This window comes from Staurois parvus, unplaced genomic scaffold (assembly GCF_062004578.1).
Source record: "Staurois parvus isolate SC_StPar_1 unplaced genomic scaffold, SC_StPar_1.0 ptg000652l, whole genome shotgun sequence".
NCBI lineage: Eukaryota > Metazoa > Chordata > Amphibia > Anura > Ranidae > Staurois > Staurois parvus.
In genome coordinates this window covers 1,589,054-1,608,612 of record NW_028318448.1, presented here as the reverse complement: position 1 = coordinate 1,608,612, position 19,559 = coordinate 1,589,054, and the positions used below count along the sequence as shown (strand labels likewise).

Below are 19,559 nucleotides of genomic sequence, written 5' to 3'. Positions count from 1 at the left end.
CTTGTAGGAAATCACTGGCCCTAAAGAATGATAGATGGCTCTGCGATGACCGAGATATCACCCTTCCTGTCTGAGGATGTATATACTTATAGCAGATGGAGTGGATGGGGACATACCTTTGTTATATCCATGACTAGTAAAACTATTTTATAAAAAGTTCTAAAATTAATGTGAAAAATATAAAGCCTAGACAATGCAGGTGGCTTTTTCCACCTCAAATATACTGAGTTATGAATAGGTAATTGAATTGAGAAATATTTAAAAGGAAACAATACTTTTCCAGATCCATTTTATAAAACATTTATAAAAGTCTACAATTTTAAATTATTCAAACAAAATGTTATTTTACAAATAAACATTTAAAATAAGGAACATACATGACAATTTGTTCAAAAAATGTTGTGAAATTCTGTTATGGATAGTGCTGCAGAATAACTTAAGTTCTAGTTAACCATACCATCCTGTGCACACCATATGCTAGCCAACAATATACAGAAGATATGCCTAATATGACTAAAATTCTAGTAGCTGATTGTTTTTCAATCAGCAGGCAGTGAACAATGTAGAATATTGTTTGCAATGCCTAAAGTGCATGTCGAGTGAGAACTTTAACCCCTTCCTGACAACTGTGCATATATACAGTATGTAACAGCATGAAGTGGGTCTTACTCTGTGCTACCCAGGGGCGGACTGACAACTCATGGGGCCCCTGGGCAATAGGGGATCATGGGACCACTGTGTCCTTGCCCAAACTCAAAAAAGCCTATGAAAAAGGTACCAGCGGCATCTCATGGGGCCCCCTACTGACCCCGGGCCTTCGGGCAGTGCCCGAGTTTCCAAATGGTCAGTCCGCCCCTGGACTGCTACCATATATATGCATTGCTTTTTTGTGTCAGGAGTATGCTGAATCATGTACCCAGCACTGTGATAGTACTGTCACCAACAGCTTCCTGTCACAGAATGATGATTAGGAGCTGAGAGGATGAGTTCCAAATCACGTGATCACTGTGGAAGCCAATCACAGCAATCACATAATCAGGGAGCCCTTGAAGACAAAATGTACATCATTGTTTCTGGGCCCTACTTTGGGTACAAACAACAAATGATGTACACATATGTGGTTTCCTCATGCACATCAGGAGTAGGGGAATTTATATTGGAATGTTTTTGGTGGTGGGTCATGGAAATGACAACAAATATACAGCTAACGTTATACATATTATATTTTTCACTATTAATAAAAGCATTATCTGTTTAAATTTACCTCTACAAATCATATAAATGAGCGAGTGTTTTGGCTAATGATTTCCTCTTTTTTGGTTAAAAATACTCCCCTGTCTTTTTAAAGTAGTGATGGCATTGTCATTCTTACATGTACCCTCCCGCTGTGTAGGTCTCTCCGTTGTCTGCCCATGTCATCCAGCCACTGCCACTCTCTGCCTACTCCACTGGCATGAGCTGTTGGGCCATAACGCCCAGGGCTTCAGGGTGATGCCATTGGCAATGACACACCACTGCCCCTTGATGGCCACCCACATCCCATGCCATGAATTGTGCAAAGCGAAAGGAAGGTGCAACATGCCTGATTTGTATTACTTTTCTTACAGATGATGGGTACGGGGTTACTTCCACATTTCTACACATTTGTCTGCATAGCTACTTTAACAGAAATGCCCCATTGTTTATCAAGCATGCTTTCACAGTCTTACTAGCTTGTTTATTCAAATGTATTATAGTTGTTTCCAGTAACCTATAAAAGACTCAGGCATCAGATAACAGATCATTGAAAGTATAGGAGGGAAAAGGTAAAGTTTAGCAGTTATTCCTGGTCACCTGATTTCATAACCGATGGCACGGGCAGTTTCACCCTTTGAGCCTACTTTGTTATACACTGTCATAATAACTGTAAATGTGGTACTGTGGAGAAAAATATGTTGCTTTGGAAAGTAAACTGCCTGTATACTATCTCCATAAAAACTACTACGTGTAATATTTCTTTCTTCCTTCTCTTTTCATTTTTTTTAAACTTAACAGGGTAATAGTCACTAGAAATTACACATATACATGGGCAGCACAATGGCTATGTGGTTAGCACTTCTGCCTAGTAGCACTAGGGTCATCGGTGTGGATCCCAACCATGGCACTACCTGCCTGGAGTTTGCGTTTTCTCCCTGTGCCTATGTAAGTTTCCTCCCACACTCCAAAGACATGCTGGTAGGTAACTTGGTCCTAGTATGTGTATGTATGAATGTGAGATAGGCACCATAGATTGTAAGCTCCTTGGGGGCAGGGACTGATGTAAATGTACACTAGATCTGTAAAATACTGTGTAAATTGATGGCACTATATAAGTACCTGTAAAATTAATAAATATACCTAACTTGTGCTCCTTCCCCTTAATTTATAAGGCCCTAACCCAAATTAAATTTTTATATTAAAAATCCTATCCCCTTGTTACAGACATGATAACCCTAGAGCACATACCTTCAAAAACAAATCAGCTAGGTACAGTATATGCCTTATCTGACAGATTTTTATAGGTATTATAGTTACAACAGTGCGAAAATAAATCCATATTAGCAGAGGAAAAACACTTGCATATTTTGGTAAATTACCCTAAACACAGTGTTCTCAGAATAATGGATTTAAAATCAGTAACATCATAGTGAAACATTATTAATTACAATCATAAATAACCTCATCCACAATTTTTTTTGTAGTTGACTAAACATAAAATGATTAGCCTTCACACTAAAATGGCTTTATAATGCTAGAACATTGTGTACAAGACATCAAACTTTGTTTTGGAAGGGTCAGTTTAGAACAGAGTATCCAATTTGTTTAAATTAAGCCAATTTATAGTTAACTGCTAGCACTTAGGGCTCACACAAAGGGTCATTATAGAGGTTTGCTCTTCCCAAAGGCCATTGTAAATATTGGTCTTCACCCTAACAGATTGCTGTGAAATTCTATGTGTATGCATGAAAAGAAGAGAGTAATATGTAAATGTTCCTGATGAATGTAGATGTTGTTAACTGATCGTTGTATATAACAAAAATAAATCTACTGTCAATACGTTATCATTTTTATATTTCTTTCAGTTTACAAACTGAATACTTTTTTTCAGAAGTGCATTTAATGTTGCATAGTTCAGTGAGAAAAGAGAATATTAGACAGGTATACAATTTATTATTTCTAAAATGTTAGGCATTACTGATTATAAACCTTGGAATATGATGTAATTGATATTATTTGGTTGGCAAGTTATAGCTTTTAAAAAAATAAAAATATTACCACCAATAAACATATCAAAATACATGTAAATTAAAGACAGGACTACTAAAAGTGAACATATAAGGAGAACTTTATGGAATTTATGCATGATGTTCAAAGTAGCCTAAATACTGTAAAAGGTTCCAGATAAATAGAAAAAAAATTAGGTACTGCTACAAGACTTTTTAGATACTAAACTTTGCTATGCATTATTATTAAAGAAAAAAGCTCTCAATTTTTAGTGAAGCATATTAGTCACTGAAATTGCTGGAAAAAAATATTTGCACTTACTTTTCATACTGTTGAAGTCTCGATCTATATGGGTTTTAAGGAGGTCCTGCAGGTATCCTTAGCAGAAGAAAGAGAGAGACTGGGCAGGGTGAGTAAGGGAATACCTCCACTCACACATTAACCCAAGTTCACACCTCAAAAGTAACTTTTCAACTGTACCTCCTGTGCCTGGGGGCTCTGCTCTGAAGTGGTAGGTGGAGAATTTCATGAGTTCATTGGTTAGACTTCAAATTCTCCTTAAAAGAACAAAATTGAATTAGCTGCTGTACATAGAAGTGTGTAGTGCATTGCTGATGTCAATACAATCACAGCAAATATGTCAGTTTGCTTGAAGATTTAATCACTCCATTACTCCTGCCATTCTGTATTCCCTTATGCACTTCATGGTCAGGTAGGTGATTGGAAAATCCACATTACCGATTCCTAAACCTAGAAAATTCTATAGTCTGTATAGCCTCATAATTTATTACCCTGCAAAGTGTAATCTACATGTCATGTGCCAAAAGAAATGTAACATCCAAAGTTAAAGGAAACCTATGGTCAAAACAAACACTCATTTTATAACATGAGCATTGTAACAACAATTTGACAGTATAATATAAGCTTACTGGAAAAATACCTTTTATGAAATAAGTGCTGCCTGTCTTCATGCCATCTCTTTCCACAACTTCTTGGATTCTCTGAATTCTTTGCAGCTTCTCCTCTGCTGTTTACTTACAATATCTAAGGACTACATATCCCATGGTACCTTGCTGCATGCAAGCAGTAATTCTTGTACTGACTCCGCCACCTGATACTCCTCCTGTCAGCACCTCTGTAGTACGGGAGGCAGGCTCTGTGAAATGTGTGACACAGCAGTGCCTACTCAGAGGGCATAGTGAATACATGTCACAGAATTTCAAGAAGTAAATGTGTAAGGATCTTCACAAAGGAAGTTTACAAATGGCAACATTATTCAGGGTAATAGGTGTAAGCTAGAAATAACTGAAATACAATTTGGAAATGAATATATAATTTTACACTTTGACCATAGATGTGCTTTAAGAAGGCATAATATGAAATAATAAGATACTTTAAGTTATACAGATATGGAGCATTGGATGGAATTAGTGCTTGTATGCTGAAAAATGTTTGTTGTAGACTTCCTTTGTATTTAATTCTTGTTATGACCAATCCTGGATGAATGAAAAGACTTCTCAGCCAGGGATAGTTTCATTACTTTCGCAAATTCAGGCACTTAAGCCTTGTACACACAATGAGAATATCAAATGAATGATCGTCTGGGTTTTTGGCATGCTAGTCTCATATCAAAAATGAAAAAGTTACTAAAGTTCCGACAATTCTCGTACAACAGAATACATCAGAAGTGATATAATGTATTGTATGTAATGTATTCTTTCATTTCTGAACATGCGTGGTCTTGGTCACTCAATTTTTTTCAGATGAATACTGTGCTGATTAAAGGAAAATCGTTTTCACATGAACACATGAACTTCACATGAACTGTCATGATCGGCTCTCAAAAGCTGTGTACTAATGATCAGATTATAGGAAAATCATACATACAAACTCTACTGATCACATTGCCTGGCAGCCATCCTAATTTACCTGTAGACTAGTTCACATTTCCTATGTCATGCGGAAAAAAAAAGATGGAGATTGTCTTAAATTATAAGGAGTTTCTCCCACATAGCCACATGTTACAACATGGTAAAAGGAAACCTGACTCATTTCCTAAAGGTCAAAGCAATAAAGACAGCTCTACTTTGAAGCTGAGGCTTAAAATAAAAGGTATCATTTACAGTTCAGTTTGCTGAAATAAAATAATAATAAGGAGCGATAGATTGTCTGTTTGTGAGCTTGCACAAAGTGTGCAGTCTCATGTAACCCATAAACATACAAGAAAGAAAATAGATGTAAAGAGGTCACACCTATCTTGGGACAAATGCAGATCTATACTGAGACTAAACAGTTAATAAAAAACAAACAAAAAAATACAAACCATGCATAAAGATTAAAAAAAAACGGGCAGACTCTATGGACCACTTGGTCTTTTTTCTACAGTCATTTTTCAATGTTTTTATAATTTACAGTTCAACAGTTCAGGGCTCTGGCTGCTTGAATTGCAAATACCCATAATATCTTTGAATGACCCATGGAAAATGTACATAAGGAGGATAAAAAGCCATTATGTTATGAGTGTAAAAAGGAAACTGGTTTGCGAGGATTGCTGGACCTTTGCTATACAAAGCTTTGTGGGGATATCGATTGCAATAGAAGTGTAGATTCACTACAGTTGAAAAATTACGTTCCCGCAATGCTGTACTTTTGGCTCTTTAACTTAAAGAGTTAAAAACCAAACAAACAAAAAAAAAAAATACAAAACATGCATAAATTTTTCTGATCGCATGTATTAGGCTTTAAAGCAGTTCTAAAGGCAGAAGGTTTTTTACCATCAGGCATTCTATTCTTCAGTGTGCAGCTCTCTCCTCAGCCCAACTTAATACTTATCTGAGCCCGATCACAATCCAGTGCTGTGCACAATAGCCTCGGCTCTCCATCTTCTTATTGGCTGAAGCAAAGCAGCAGAAGACATTGGCTCCCACTGCTGTCAGTCACAGCTACTGAGAAGGGAGCAAGGGGCAGGGGAGAGGGACCAGGAGTGCTGGCTGGGGAACCTAGAAGAGGAGAAATATGGCTGCTCTGTGCAAAACCATTGCACAGAGCAGGTAAGTACTGTATAACATGCTTGTTGGTTTATTAAAAAAAAAAGCAACAAAGCTTTACAAACACTTTAACCTCTTCACGCCGGGCACACACAAATGTATGGCCTCCCGGCGTCTGGGCCTAGACGCCGAGCGGCCGCACATTTGCATTCTGTTAAAAAAGGACATATGTGCCGAGAGAGCACACCCTGCGCGTTTCCAGCACACATGTCCAGTACTCACGGAAAGGTCCCGATCTCCTCTTTCGATCGGGACCTTTCCCGATCATGTAAACTCCGTGATGGCACATCACGGCGGTCACATGACTCTAAGCTCCGCTCCGCCTCCTGGCTTCTGGAACTCTTAAAGGGCTGGGAGGCGCCGGTGTGAAGGGGTTAAAATACGTAAAATAATTACCAGGAATACTTTGTCATAAGGCCTTTATATCTGTACTTGTAATTTATGATAGTGAGTCCCAGAGGGCTAATATTTGTATATTGACATACAGTATTAAATATTGATCTTTATTAAGTAACATAAAAATTCACAGCAATGCCTTTTGCTCCAAAAAGAAAATCGCAATTCAGCAACAATAGATTGAACAGTCAGTTACAGGCACAAGCAAGGTATTATCAACTGAAGCAGCTCAAGCTAGAGCAGGGTGTTACCTACAGTAGATCGTGTTTAGCCAAAATCTGCATAGCCTGTTAGTGAATATGCCATAAATGGTTAATTGGTTGTTGTAAACAGGATTAAGCTAGAAAATCCTAATGAAGCCCTATTATAAAACAGTTGTTAAAACATTCAGTTTATATGATCTTTGGCAGGACACGGGCCTGGTGTCATCAAACCCCAATAGTAGGGTTCTTAAGCAAGAACCAGTTAAAAGCATTTATAAACCTCTGTGTTGTCTAATGGAATCAGATTGTAAAATGCCTGCCTGGTATGCAATTCTACAATACACATTGGGTTTGAACCAAAATGTGAGTGGATTGTTCTTTCACTGACTACCAAAGTAAAGGATATTCTTATCACTGATCCCCAATGTAAGAAGGCAATCTTCCCATTGGCAATCAGTGCAAAGAGAGAACTACACTGATCACAAATTTAGGAGGCATTCTTCCCTCTGAATACCAATGTAACATGATATTGTTTTTAAAGACACCCCAGTCTAATGGCCCCTCTTATCACTAATCACCAATGTACAGGAGCACATTTCTACATATCACCAATACAGCATCAGGGAGTTCTTTTTCATTAACAATCAATGTAACAGTCACCATAAGCTGTAGGTTTAACATTTTCCATGAAACATAAACATTTTTTAAGAGTTCCTCCTTGGTAATAAGGTTGAGAATTGCTTGTTCAGAAGTTCCCTATACTCTTTGGAATAAATATGATCATATTTATGTATAAGGTTATGTTAGACATAAAAAAGTCTCATGCAAAAGTATATATACTTTACATTTTTTACATACCCTATTGAAATGCCATACTCTGGGTTACAGGAATCTGCTAGACTCTAAGTAAACATATAATCAGTGAAAGGAATGAATTCAGAGAGCACACTTTATTACGTTAAACAAGCACTGTTCTCAAAAAATTAAATTGTTCCTATTTGTTATTGGTATTTTTATTATTATGACCATACACATGTTTACTGAAATTCAAAATTATTGTGTTTTGCATAAATCATCCCTTTGAAATTAAACACCTCTGAGTTCCTAATATATTGCCAAAAATCATGCTGTAGTAGTAAAATATACTTAATATATGTAAATCCACAAAGTTTTAAAGTTTATTTGATACTACAATGTGCAAATTAGGTAAATTATTGATCAGAAAAATGACTAGGCAAGTCCTAGATACATGTTCCTCTATCTAGCTGACATTATTACTGACTAACAGATTGTGGAATCTCCCAACAGAGATTAAACCTGGGACTTCATATTACATGCACATACCAGCCGGGGAACTGTAGCATGTGAAAAAGGAATCAGAAACCTGACTTCATTTGTCCCATCAGTGAACCAAATTATAGTACAAAGGAACCAAACTAGAGCAAAGCAGTAAGGCTGAATTTTTCAAAGCACTTCTGTATAACAAAAATAGTAGAATTGGTTGCAGATAACTATTGGCTTGAGCTACAGAGTGAGAGGTCCACTCAGAACATATTAAACAGTTTGCCCTATATTTAGTGAAAGGTTCATTAAAATCATGTATGCACTTAGTTATTTTAGATGGTAATTACATTTTTTTTGTTAATGAATAACTGTACCATTGTAATAAATAAAATAATTCTATTGCTCCTGATTTTATAATGGTTCAATACCAGCAGTACTAATCAGTGCACATCTGCAACAAATGTCAAAGTATAAAATTTGTAATTTTGTTGTGGAATTTTGTAATTTAATTGTGGAACTTATTCACAATGACAATAAATTGATCTTAATTATTCTTAATCCTAAAAGTAGATGAACTGGGGCTAATTTAAAACTAAAGGAAATTTGTTTGTTTCATTTTGAATAGAAAAAGGAAGGGTTATAACCTCTGTTAGGTTTTTTTTGCCCTCTGTGTCATATTGGGGAGAATTTCCTTCACTTGCTGTCACATAGCCCTATAGTCCATTTAAAGGAGAAGTGCAACCGAAGCTTGTTTTTCTCGTTATGCACTCCTGTGACAGCTGGCCCAGGCTAGGGAAGATCCCAACTTTAAAGTTGGGATCCACCCAGATCCATGAATCAGCACCTGGCTGGGGGAGGGGGGTGTCAGAGCAGAGAGCGAAGACTGACAGTCAGTGACAGTGTTCATGCAGCACTAAGTACTGAGCAATCAGTGGTGTCTGATCGCTCAGTTCTCAGTCTTTGAGCCGGTGGGGGATACATGGCGCATCGGATCGATACTCAATCCACCGAGGTAAGTGTGATTTCTTAGAAAAAAAAAAACCTCATCTCCTTTTTAAGACCCCGGGCTTAAAAGTATAAAAAAAGATGTGGATAGAATGGTAAGGAGTTAGAGCCTGTCAGTATTTTATTGCTTGTTTAGATTTGTTTGGACTGTACATGATTTGTTTTCTATCTGTGTCCCTTTTAAAGAGATTCACTCTCTCTAACGGTCCAAATTTCTTAGCTGCCATGAGGATTGAAATAGGCTGAAAATCTTCCAATTTGGACATTTGTCCCCATGAAAATATCCTTTCATTTCCTATTGAAACTACAGAACAGAAAGTGAAGACAAATCTCTCTAATGAGGCATAGATGATAAAAAATAAAAAATACTGACATTAGTTTTTAACTTTCCTCTACCTATCTAAAATGAAAAAAGTTTTGGCTTTACATATAGTTTACTTCTATTTAACTTGAGGATGCTGTTTTTGTTCATATTCCAGTAAATGTTTTTCTTCAAGGTTCTTCTCCTCCCGCAATCCTCATCCAGAAAAAATCATCAAGTTTGCTGTGTGTTCCGTTTGTAAAGGATGGACGTAGAGACTAAATGTAAAGGAAGGATGTTGAGGCTAACTGAACATAGAAAACCTGGCTATATAAAACAGATCCATTATCATTAAGGGTTGTAGAAATTGCCATTGACACTGACCCTGGGTCCTTGTTAGCTGATGTTAAATGCACAGTAAGAGTTATCGGGATCATTCTTAGTCACAGATCCCCTTTGCTTCAACTGTGTAGTAAGGAGCTTTTGTTTACCTGTTTTAGCAGTGTAGATTTATTACCTTCAGAACTTAAAGCTGAAATCCAGACTGGAACAAAAAAATACTCTGCATGCAGCATGCATTAAATGTGTCTTATGACAAGTGGAACTGGAATAAGGAGAATACTTTATTCTGTGCTCTCACAGATTTTCTCTACCCATGCAACTTGGTCACTGCCGCCTCCTCTCTAATATACTCATTGCCACCATTGCACGCTTGTCTCCCCACATACAATATAGAGTTAATAGCCCTGCACTGTAGGTAATGACGCTAGTAAACTGCCCACAGGCTGGAGCTCTGGGGACAAAAGGACAGCAATGTGGCCTTCTTTAAAAGAAAATATGGTAAGTAATACAGCTTCTTCCTCCAGCCCCTTGAAATAATAAGCATCTAACCCTTGCAGTGCATAGGGACACCACTGCAAGGGTATTTTTTTTTCTCCCATTCTGGAGTTCAGCTATACCTATACCCCAGCCACTCTAAAATTAGCCCTGTATGTCTAATGTAGTCTTTCTGATTCTGTACGTATTCCTAAAAATGTCCATGCCACTAAAACCTGAAAAGACAGCTGAGATTTGTAATACTGCAAAAAAAAGCCATGGTCATAGAATAATTTTGTGAAGGAGCAAAAGAATTATATATTCATGTAAAATATTGTTTTTGCTGACTACTAGACCACCTCATTCAGCATTTTTTTGCTGTGAAAATGGAAAGGCTTAGAAATTACAATGACAGCTAATATGAGCTTTTGAGTAAAAGTGAATTCCTTGGATTTTTGCTTGTCCTTGACAATTTTTAGTAGAGTACTGTCCATGTAACCAGGGACGGACTGACCATTTGGGAAGGGGACCATTTGGGTAGGGGGCCCCATGAGATGCCTCTGGTACCTTTTTCATAGGCTTGTTTGGGTCTGGGTGAGGACACAGGGGCCCCATGATCCCCTATTGTCAGTCCGTCCCTGCATGTAACTCTCCTGCTACCTGTCCTTTATTTTAGTGTTACTTTATGTTTAGATCATTCAGAGTTTTGTCGCAGTTTTCACAGACAAAGATAGCCAGTAGACCCCATCAAATTTTTACTATGAGACCCTGTGATCTGCAGTTACGCTGATAATTACACATCTAATGCTTAAAAAGATGTCCCATTTTTAGCAGGAAGAAGAAAAATACTTCCACTTAAATGCTGAGTCTGAAGAATGATGACTTTCCCCATTCAGCTTACACTGCTGTGTAAAGAGAGCTCCAGTGGATTTCCCAGGCTGGAGCTCATGACATGACACAGCTGTATGTTCACAACACTGAAACAGATGAGTGCTAAAACTGCAAGTGGGCCATTTGTTGGATAGAGATGAGTGCAGAAATCCCTTTATATGCCTTCATTGGCTAAAAATGCTTCCAAGCTGTACACCAATATACAGCTGAGCAAATTGCCATGTGTCTTCACATGAGTTGTGATTGTGATGGATCTCGTACATTTGGCCATTGAATTATGCAATTTTTGAAATGTGCCCGATGATAACAAGCCCATAAAGACAACATCGAGAATATGGTCAGAGTTGTGAGAAAGTTAGACAGCTTCACCTTTATTCTCATGACAGGGAAGTTGAAAATGTAGACAATATTATTTTTATTATTAATATTCATAACAATAATACATATATGATTATATTATGAAATATATATGTGTGAAAAATACTGCAAAATAATCTTTTTCAGAATTAGTCTGTGTAATATGTTAAATCCTTTCTACAAGTCATAAATATTATTCAGGCGTCTAGTCTATAAAAAACATCTGCTTTGCAGCTAATCATGAACATAGAATATATCAATATCCAGTTGTGCAGATAGCCAGCAGTTTTATTTTGCTGTAGATTTTATGGCCAGATGCTTTTAATCATAGGCCATAGAGTGGGTTCAGACATTAACACAAACCATGTGAACTTATCACATCAAATTATAAAGATACGTCTTGACAGGAAAGGCTGTTTGATCTGTCGACACTCCAGAAAGAGAAATATTTTAAGACTCAACCAAGCATATTTAAGCCTTTGGAGTCATTCAGTATTTTGTTCTATGAAAATAATATATATAGAAAAACATTTATAATATGAATATAAAGTTGCTGTGCTAAAAATATTGTTTTTGGAATGTAAGACAAACTGTAAAATTACATGTTGTGTTATGTTAAAGAAGAACTCAAGGCAACAGTTAAAATGTCAATTTGGTTTACCTGTTTACTGCATTTGTTGAGAAGTTCATTTCAAATCTGACTGCATGCTTTTATCTTGATAGTTTATTATAATAAATACCTAGCCTCCCCTCCACACAGCTGAAACTTTGTTTTATTATTTAAGAAATATACAAATACATGTATACAACGTTTTGTAAGACGGATCTTAGTGACATCCTAATGTAAAATCTGTGAGGTTGGGTTATACAAAGTACACATGCTATAAAGACAAAAAAATTAAGTAATTAAAGTGAGATAGTAAAGAAAATAAAATAGTAGGCAGGATTAACAAAGTTTACATTTTCAAGACTGACAACTGAAGTGTATTCATAGGCTCAATAGCAGGGGCGGATTGACAACTCATGGGGCCCCCGGGCAATAGAGGATCATGGGGCCCCTGTGTCCTTGCCCAAACTCAAAAAAGCCTATGAAAAAGGTACCAGGAGCATCTCATGGGGCCCCCTACTGACCCTGGGCCCTCGGGCAGTGCCCGAGTTTCCAAATGGTCAGTCCACCCCTGCTCAATAGAGAGAATGCAGCAAGCAAGAGCAACTAGTCAATAGGCCAGCCTGATATTCTTTCTGAAGTCTCATATAATATGTTTAATGTACTGGGAGTGAATGTGAGAGCAGCACAAAGGATTCAGGCAGAATTCAGGTATGTTTTAGTAGGCAGATTTCAGATGTCATTTGGCAAGTGTTTTAGACTCTGAAAATATGGTTGAAGTCTCAGTGGGAATTGAGAGTACCAAAATTGAAAGCTTAAGATATGGACAAAAGCCATTGCAACTTCTTTTTTGGAGTTGCCTCAGAATTGCTACACACTAGTTTTGCCCCATTTAGCCTTAAAAGCTGCAGCACCCCTTGGGATCATACCACATCCACTATGAAGCCTTCCTGTTTTTCATATATAACATTGATATTGAGCCAATACGGTACAGAAAATTAGGTTCAAGTCTCAGAAGGCATTAAAAGAACAAAAAATTAATACTTCACACATGGACAAAAGCCATTGCAACTTCTTTTTTGGAGTTGCCTCAGAATTGCTACACACTAGTTTTGCCCCATTTAGCCTTAAAAGCTGCAGCACCCCTTGGGATCATACCACATCCACTATGAAGCCTTCCTGTTTTTCATATATAACATTGATATTGAGCCAATACGGTACAGAAAATTAGGTTCAAGTCTCAGAAGGCATTAAAAGAACAAAAAATTAATACTTCACACATGGACAAAAGCCATTGCAACTACTTTTTTGGAGTTGCTTCAGAATTGCTGGACACAATTTATGTCCAATTTAGGTTTAGAAGCTTCATAAATGCCTACAGATCATACTAAATCCACTATGAAGAATATGTTTTGCATATATAACATTGATATTGAGCCCATATGGTACAACTTAGCTGCAATGCTAATTTGTCACCTTTATTCCACAGACATGGAAAGCTGAACTATTACTTGTAGCTGACCTGTCATCTGTAATTCCACTGACAGGGCCAGTACATGGGGCGGAACAGTATGGACAGTTGCCCTGGGTGCAGTGTTTTCACATGGAAAAAGCCACATATTCATAACCAAACCACCACTGGATTTTCATGTGAATGGTCCATCACAGGTATGCAAATGCTACAGCATTCAATATAAATTCAGTGGCCCCTCATTCATTGCAAATTGTTCCCCCACTTCAAGGCAATTCAGTGAGGAAGGGGGGGTAGGACAATGCCTCCTTGGACACCCACACCGTCCAAATGATATATCCAACCTGTCCACACCATGCATCCACACGATCCACATCATGCACCCACACTGTTCACACTATATCAATAGGGATATCAAAGACCGGCACATCGGGCTGGACTCCGGGCAGCGGCACATCGGGCTGGACTCCGGGCAGCGGCACATCGGGCTGGACTCCGGGCAGCGGCACATCGGGCTGGACTCCGGGCAGCGGCACATCGGGCTGGACTCCGGGCAGCGGCCCAGGGCCCCCAGGAGGGGCGGCAGGCACAGGGCCCCCAGGCGGGGCGACAGGCACCGGGCCCCCAGGCCGGGCGACAGGCACCGGGCCCCCAGGAGGAGCGGCAGGCACAGGGCCCCCAGGAGGAGCGGCAGGCACAGGGCCCCCAGGAGGAGCGGCAGGCGCCGGGCCCCCAGGAGGAGCGGCAGGCGCCGGGCCCCCAGGAGGAGCGGCAGGTGCCGGGCCCCCAAGCGGGGCGGCGGGTGCCGGGCCCCCAGGCAGAGCGGCGGGCCCTCAGGCGGAGAGGCGGGCACCGGGCCCCCAGGAGGAGCGGCAGGCGCCGGGCCCCCAGGCGGAGCGGAGGGCGCCGGGACCCCAGGCGGAGCGGCGGGCGCCGGGCCCCCAGGCAGAGCTGCGGGCGCCGGACCCCCAGGAGGGGCGGCGGGCACCGGGCCCCCAGGTGGAGCGGCGGGCACCGGGTCATCAGGCACGACAGCGGGCATCAGGTCATTTGGCTCGCCAGCGGGCACCGCGTCATCTGGCAAGACAGTAGGCACCGAGTCACCAGGCACGACAGTGGGTTCCGAGTCAACTGGCATGACCACGGGCACTGGGTCAGACATTGGATCGTCTGGCTCGACAGCGGGCATCGGGTCACCAGGCATCAGGTCATTTGGCTCGACAGCGGGCACCGCGTCATCAGGCATTGGATCGTCTGGCTCGACAGCGGGCATCGGGTCACCAAGCATGACAGCGGGCACCGGGTCATCTGGCGTTGGATCGTCTGGCTCGACAGCGGGCATCGGGTCACCAGGCATGACAGCGGGCACTGGGTCATCAGGCATTGGATCATCTGGCTCGACAGCGGGCATCGGGTCACCAGGCATCAGGTCATTTGGCTCGACAGCGGGCACCGCGTCATCTGGCAAGGCAGTAGGCACCGAGTCACCAGGCACGACAGTGGGTTCCGAGTCAACTGGCATGACCACGGGCACTGGGTCAGACATTGGATTGTCTGGCTCGACAGCGGGCATCGGGTCACCAGGCATCAGGTCATTTGGCTCGACAGCGGGCACCGCGTCATCAGGCATTGGATCGTCTGGCTCGACAGCGGGCATCGGATCACCAGGCATGACAGCGGGCACCGGGTCATCTGGCGTTGAATCGTCTGGCTCGACAGCGGGCATCGGGTCACCAGGCATGACAGCGGGCACTGGGTCATCAGGCATTGGATCGTCTGGCTCGACAGCGGGCATCGGGTCACCAGGCATCAGGTCATTTGGCTCAACAGCGGGCACTGCGTCATCTGGCAAGGCAGTGGGCACAGAGTCACCAGGCACGACAGTGGGCTCTGAATCAATTGGCACGACAGCGGGCACTGGGTCATCAGGTACTGGATCGTCTGGCTCGACAGCAGGCACCGGGTCATCTGGCGCTGGATCGTCTGGCTCGACAGCGGGCATCGGGTCACCAGGCATGACAGCGGGCACTGGGTCATCAGGCATTGGATCGTCTGGCTCGACAGCGGGCATCGGGTCACCGGGTATGACAGCGGGCACTGGGTCATCAGGCGTGGTAGGATCATCAGGCTGGATCAGTTCATCAGGCTGGGTACAGACATCAGGCTGGGTAGAGACATCAGGCTGAAGTGCGGGTGCCGAGGCACCAGGCTGAACCACGGAAGGCAGGTTCTGAAACGGCAGGCTCACCGGTTTGGATACTGGCAGGATGGTACTGGTTGGAAAGGATTTTCGCTTTTTTCTGGTTTTAACTACTGGAGCACTGCAAGTAAACGCAGGTCTGCAAACGAATGGAGCAGCTGAGGACAGAGGAGAGCTGGAGGATGGAACAGAGGAGGGAGCAGTTGCTACAGAGGACTTCTTTACAGGGTTAAAGAAAGGATAGGTGCAGCGAGTGGGAGCAGGGGACTGATATGTGGTAGTTAGCAGAGTATACTGGGCAGTCACTGGGGGTGCTGTCGGGGATGCAGGAAGAGTGCCTTGAGCGGAGGAATGACGTTGTAAGCTGACTGAGGCTGGGTGCAACAAGTCTGACCATGTCTGCAGTATGGGTTGAACAAAGCTCAGCTTACACAAAGCCTGTCTGGTCAAAGACTGCACTGCGTTTATACAATCCCTTAATACCTGTGGTGAACATGCAGCATAATGCTCCAAGAAGCAATCCACATCATCCTCTAATAACCATACCAGGGACTCTACCTGGTCTGCACTAAATGGTGGCAAAAAGTCAATCCTGCTTTCAGGGGTACCAGATGAAGCCAACTCTACACAAACCTGAATCAAAGGTTGCACCTCAGAGAACTCTGTGCCCTGATCAACTAGAACAGTGGTCGGCAAGCCACGGCTCGCGAGCCACATGCGGCTCTTTACACACTTCAATGCGGCTCTTCTGTGTGCCGGGCGCCCGCTCCCCTCCCTCCTCTCGGGTGGCCGCCCCAAAAGTCAGGACTCTGCAGCTAGCCCAGCAATGGGCAAACTACGGCCCGGCGGACCTTTTAATCCGGCCCGCGGAGCGTGGCAAACATTGGCTGTCAGGATGTAGGCGGGGCAGTGTGACGAACTCCTCTCCTCTCACAGTCCGCCCTGAAGACCGGAACGGCGCAGGAACACGGCGAGAGGAACGCGCGGAGCAAAGGTAAGTGAATTGACACAATATGGGGAATGAATTACTATAGGGGGGATGAATTACTATAGGGGGGATGAATTACTATGGGGGATGAATTACTATAGGGGGGATGAATTACTATGGGGGATGTATTACTATAGGGGGATGAATTACTATATGGGGGATGAATTACTATGGGGGATGAATTACTATAGGGGGGATGAATTACTATATGGGGGATGAATTACTATGGGGGATGAATTACTATATGGGGGATGAATTACTATGGGGGATGAATTACTATGGGGGATGAATTACTGTATGGGGGATTAATTACTATGGGGGATGAATTACTATATGGGGGGAATTACTATAAGGGGGATGAATTACTATATGGGGGATGAATTACTATATGGGGGATGAATTACTAAGGGGGATGAATTACTATGGGGGATGAATTACTATGGGGGATGAATTACTATATGGGGGATGAATTACTATGGGGGATGAATTACTATATGGGGGATGAATTACTATGGGGGATGAATTACTATGGGGGATGAATTACTATGGGGGATGAATTACTATATGGGGGATGTATTTTCAGTTTTAAAAATGTGGCTCTCAAAATAAATTTCAATTGTGGTTTTGGCGAGATTTGGCTCAGTTGAAAAAAAGGTTGCCCACCACTGAACTAGAACATGAGCGATCCGTATACATTCTAGCAGTTGATCCCGGGTATACTCCCTCAGAGTCTGATAAGCATATTCTCTGTCATCAAAAACCAGCAGCGACAAATACACAACCTCATCAAGATCCATCCTTCCCAGCAACAAACCAAGATGGCTTCCCTGTGCAGCCACTTCTGGTCAGGATTGGCCTTGGTGTAATGTCAGAGCTCCAGGGTATGACCAGAGGTATGTGAACTGACGCAGGGAAACGCAGGCTTCAGATATGTTATAAACAATATAATTTATTAACACTAACAATACATAAACGCAGTGCAATACTAAAACATAACACAGTGCAAACGAACCAAACCAAACCACCCACGGATAACAATACATACAATGCAAGCGTCGTCAGGCAGGCCGGGTCAATAACAATCGGGCAGGTAGCTACAGGGGGAGCAGGCAGAGAGTAGTCAGGTCACGAGCCGGGTACAGCAACTAACGGGCAGGTAGGTACAGGGGGTCAAGCAGAGAATGGTCGGGGTCACAAGCCAGGGATCAAACAGGAGAAGTCAGCAGAGGTCCGGATCAGGCAGGGTCGGCAACGAATCAGTCAGACAGGAACAGGAACAGGAACGCAGGTAACAAGATACAGGGACCCATAGAAAAACACACACCAAGGCACAGACTGCAGGTCTGGCCATCCCTTAAATACACCTGTAATCAGCCTCAGGTGTCTTGGCTGACTGCAGGGTTGAGTCTCTGATTGCTGAGAGCACCCGCTGGCCAGCCCTGGTACTGCAGCCCACAAGGCAGGTGAGTCCCACCATTATTGGCAAGTCCATTCCTGACACCATGCTTTTACACTATCCACATCGTGCTCCCACAATGTCCACATCATATGTCCACTCAGACAAGTAGGCACTGAGGGTTTTCTGTGGGGGAATGCTCACTCATGCTGTGAACAAGCCCTGAAATATATTCTTGTCTTGAAAAAAATGCAGTCGTACAGAAATGTCTCTTTAAATAAAATGGAAAAAGTTCATAAACTAAATAGCTATAGTTCAAATGTAATAGATTTCATTCAAATATAGGTTTTAAAGGACCACAATTTCATTAAGAATGTAATAAGTACTCATTTAATTTCTTTGAATTTGCTTACTGCACTCCACAACAAGGAGGAAAAGTGAGACTCGCCTAACTTTATTCTGCAAAAAAAAAATGACTATATTATCAATAAAACGAGAAGGATTACGGTATATTAGGTAGTTTCGTGCCACAGAGAAAACGTGCCACTTATAATTGTCTCCTACCTGAGCCTGGCTTTGTGTTATGAAATATTACATTATTATTATTACATTACATTGAGTTTATATAGCGCCAAAGGGTTTGCTCAGCGCTGTACAATAGAGGGGGGGACAATACATGAAACATTACAGCAGCTACGAACAGCACACGAGGGGTAAGAGGGCCCTACTCTTTCGAGCTTACAATCTGGGAGGGAGGGGGTAGTGGTACAGGAGGAAGTGGCTGTGGGGGATGGAGTGGTAGGAGGAATGAAGGAGAGCAGCAGTTAGGTGAGGGTGGGGTAGGCTTCCCTGAAGAGGTGGGTTTTCAGGGAGCGCCTGAAGGTGAGGAGGGAAGGTGACAGTCTGATGGATTGGGGTAGTGAGTTCCAGAGGATGGGGGAGGACCTGGAGAAGTCTTGCAGACGTGCGTGTGAGGAGGAGACCAGGGAGCAAGATAGAAGGAGGTCCTGTGAAGAGCGAAGGGTACGGGTAGGGTGGTACTTGGGAATCAGGTCGGTGAGGTAGTTAGGGGCAGTGTTGTGAATGGCTTTGTAGGTCAGAGTGAGTAGTTTGAATTTGATGCGTTGGGCGATAGGGAGCCAGTGGAGGGAGAGGCAGAGGGGGGTGGCAGAGGTGGAGCGGCTGGTGAGGTGGATGAGTCTGGCAGCTGAGTTCAGGATGGTCTGAAGCGGGGAGAGTTTGCACTGGGGTAGGCCGGTGAGGAGGGAGTTGCAGTAGTCAAGGCGTGAGATAATCAGGGAGTGCACAAGTAGTTTAGCGGTGTCTGGGGTAAGGAAGGTGCGTATTTTGGCGA

The 19,559-nt window shown here is 42.3% G+C and overlaps 1 protein-coding gene across 1 annotated transcript in view; it reads right to left on the bottom strand.

Annotated features, from left to right (window-relative positions):
* LOC149448868 (uncharacterized) overlaps positions 1 to 3,720 on the bottom strand; it is a 41,230-nt gene extending 37,510 nt beyond the window's left edge. Inside the window, exon 1 of the mRNA XM_089694135.1 lies at positions 3,565 to 3,720. The gene's annotated coding sequence lies outside the window, so the exon portion shown is untranslated. The remainder of the gene's footprint in view (positions 1 to 3,564) is intronic.
* Between the last annotated feature and the right edge of the window lie 15,839 nt (positions 3,721 to 19,559).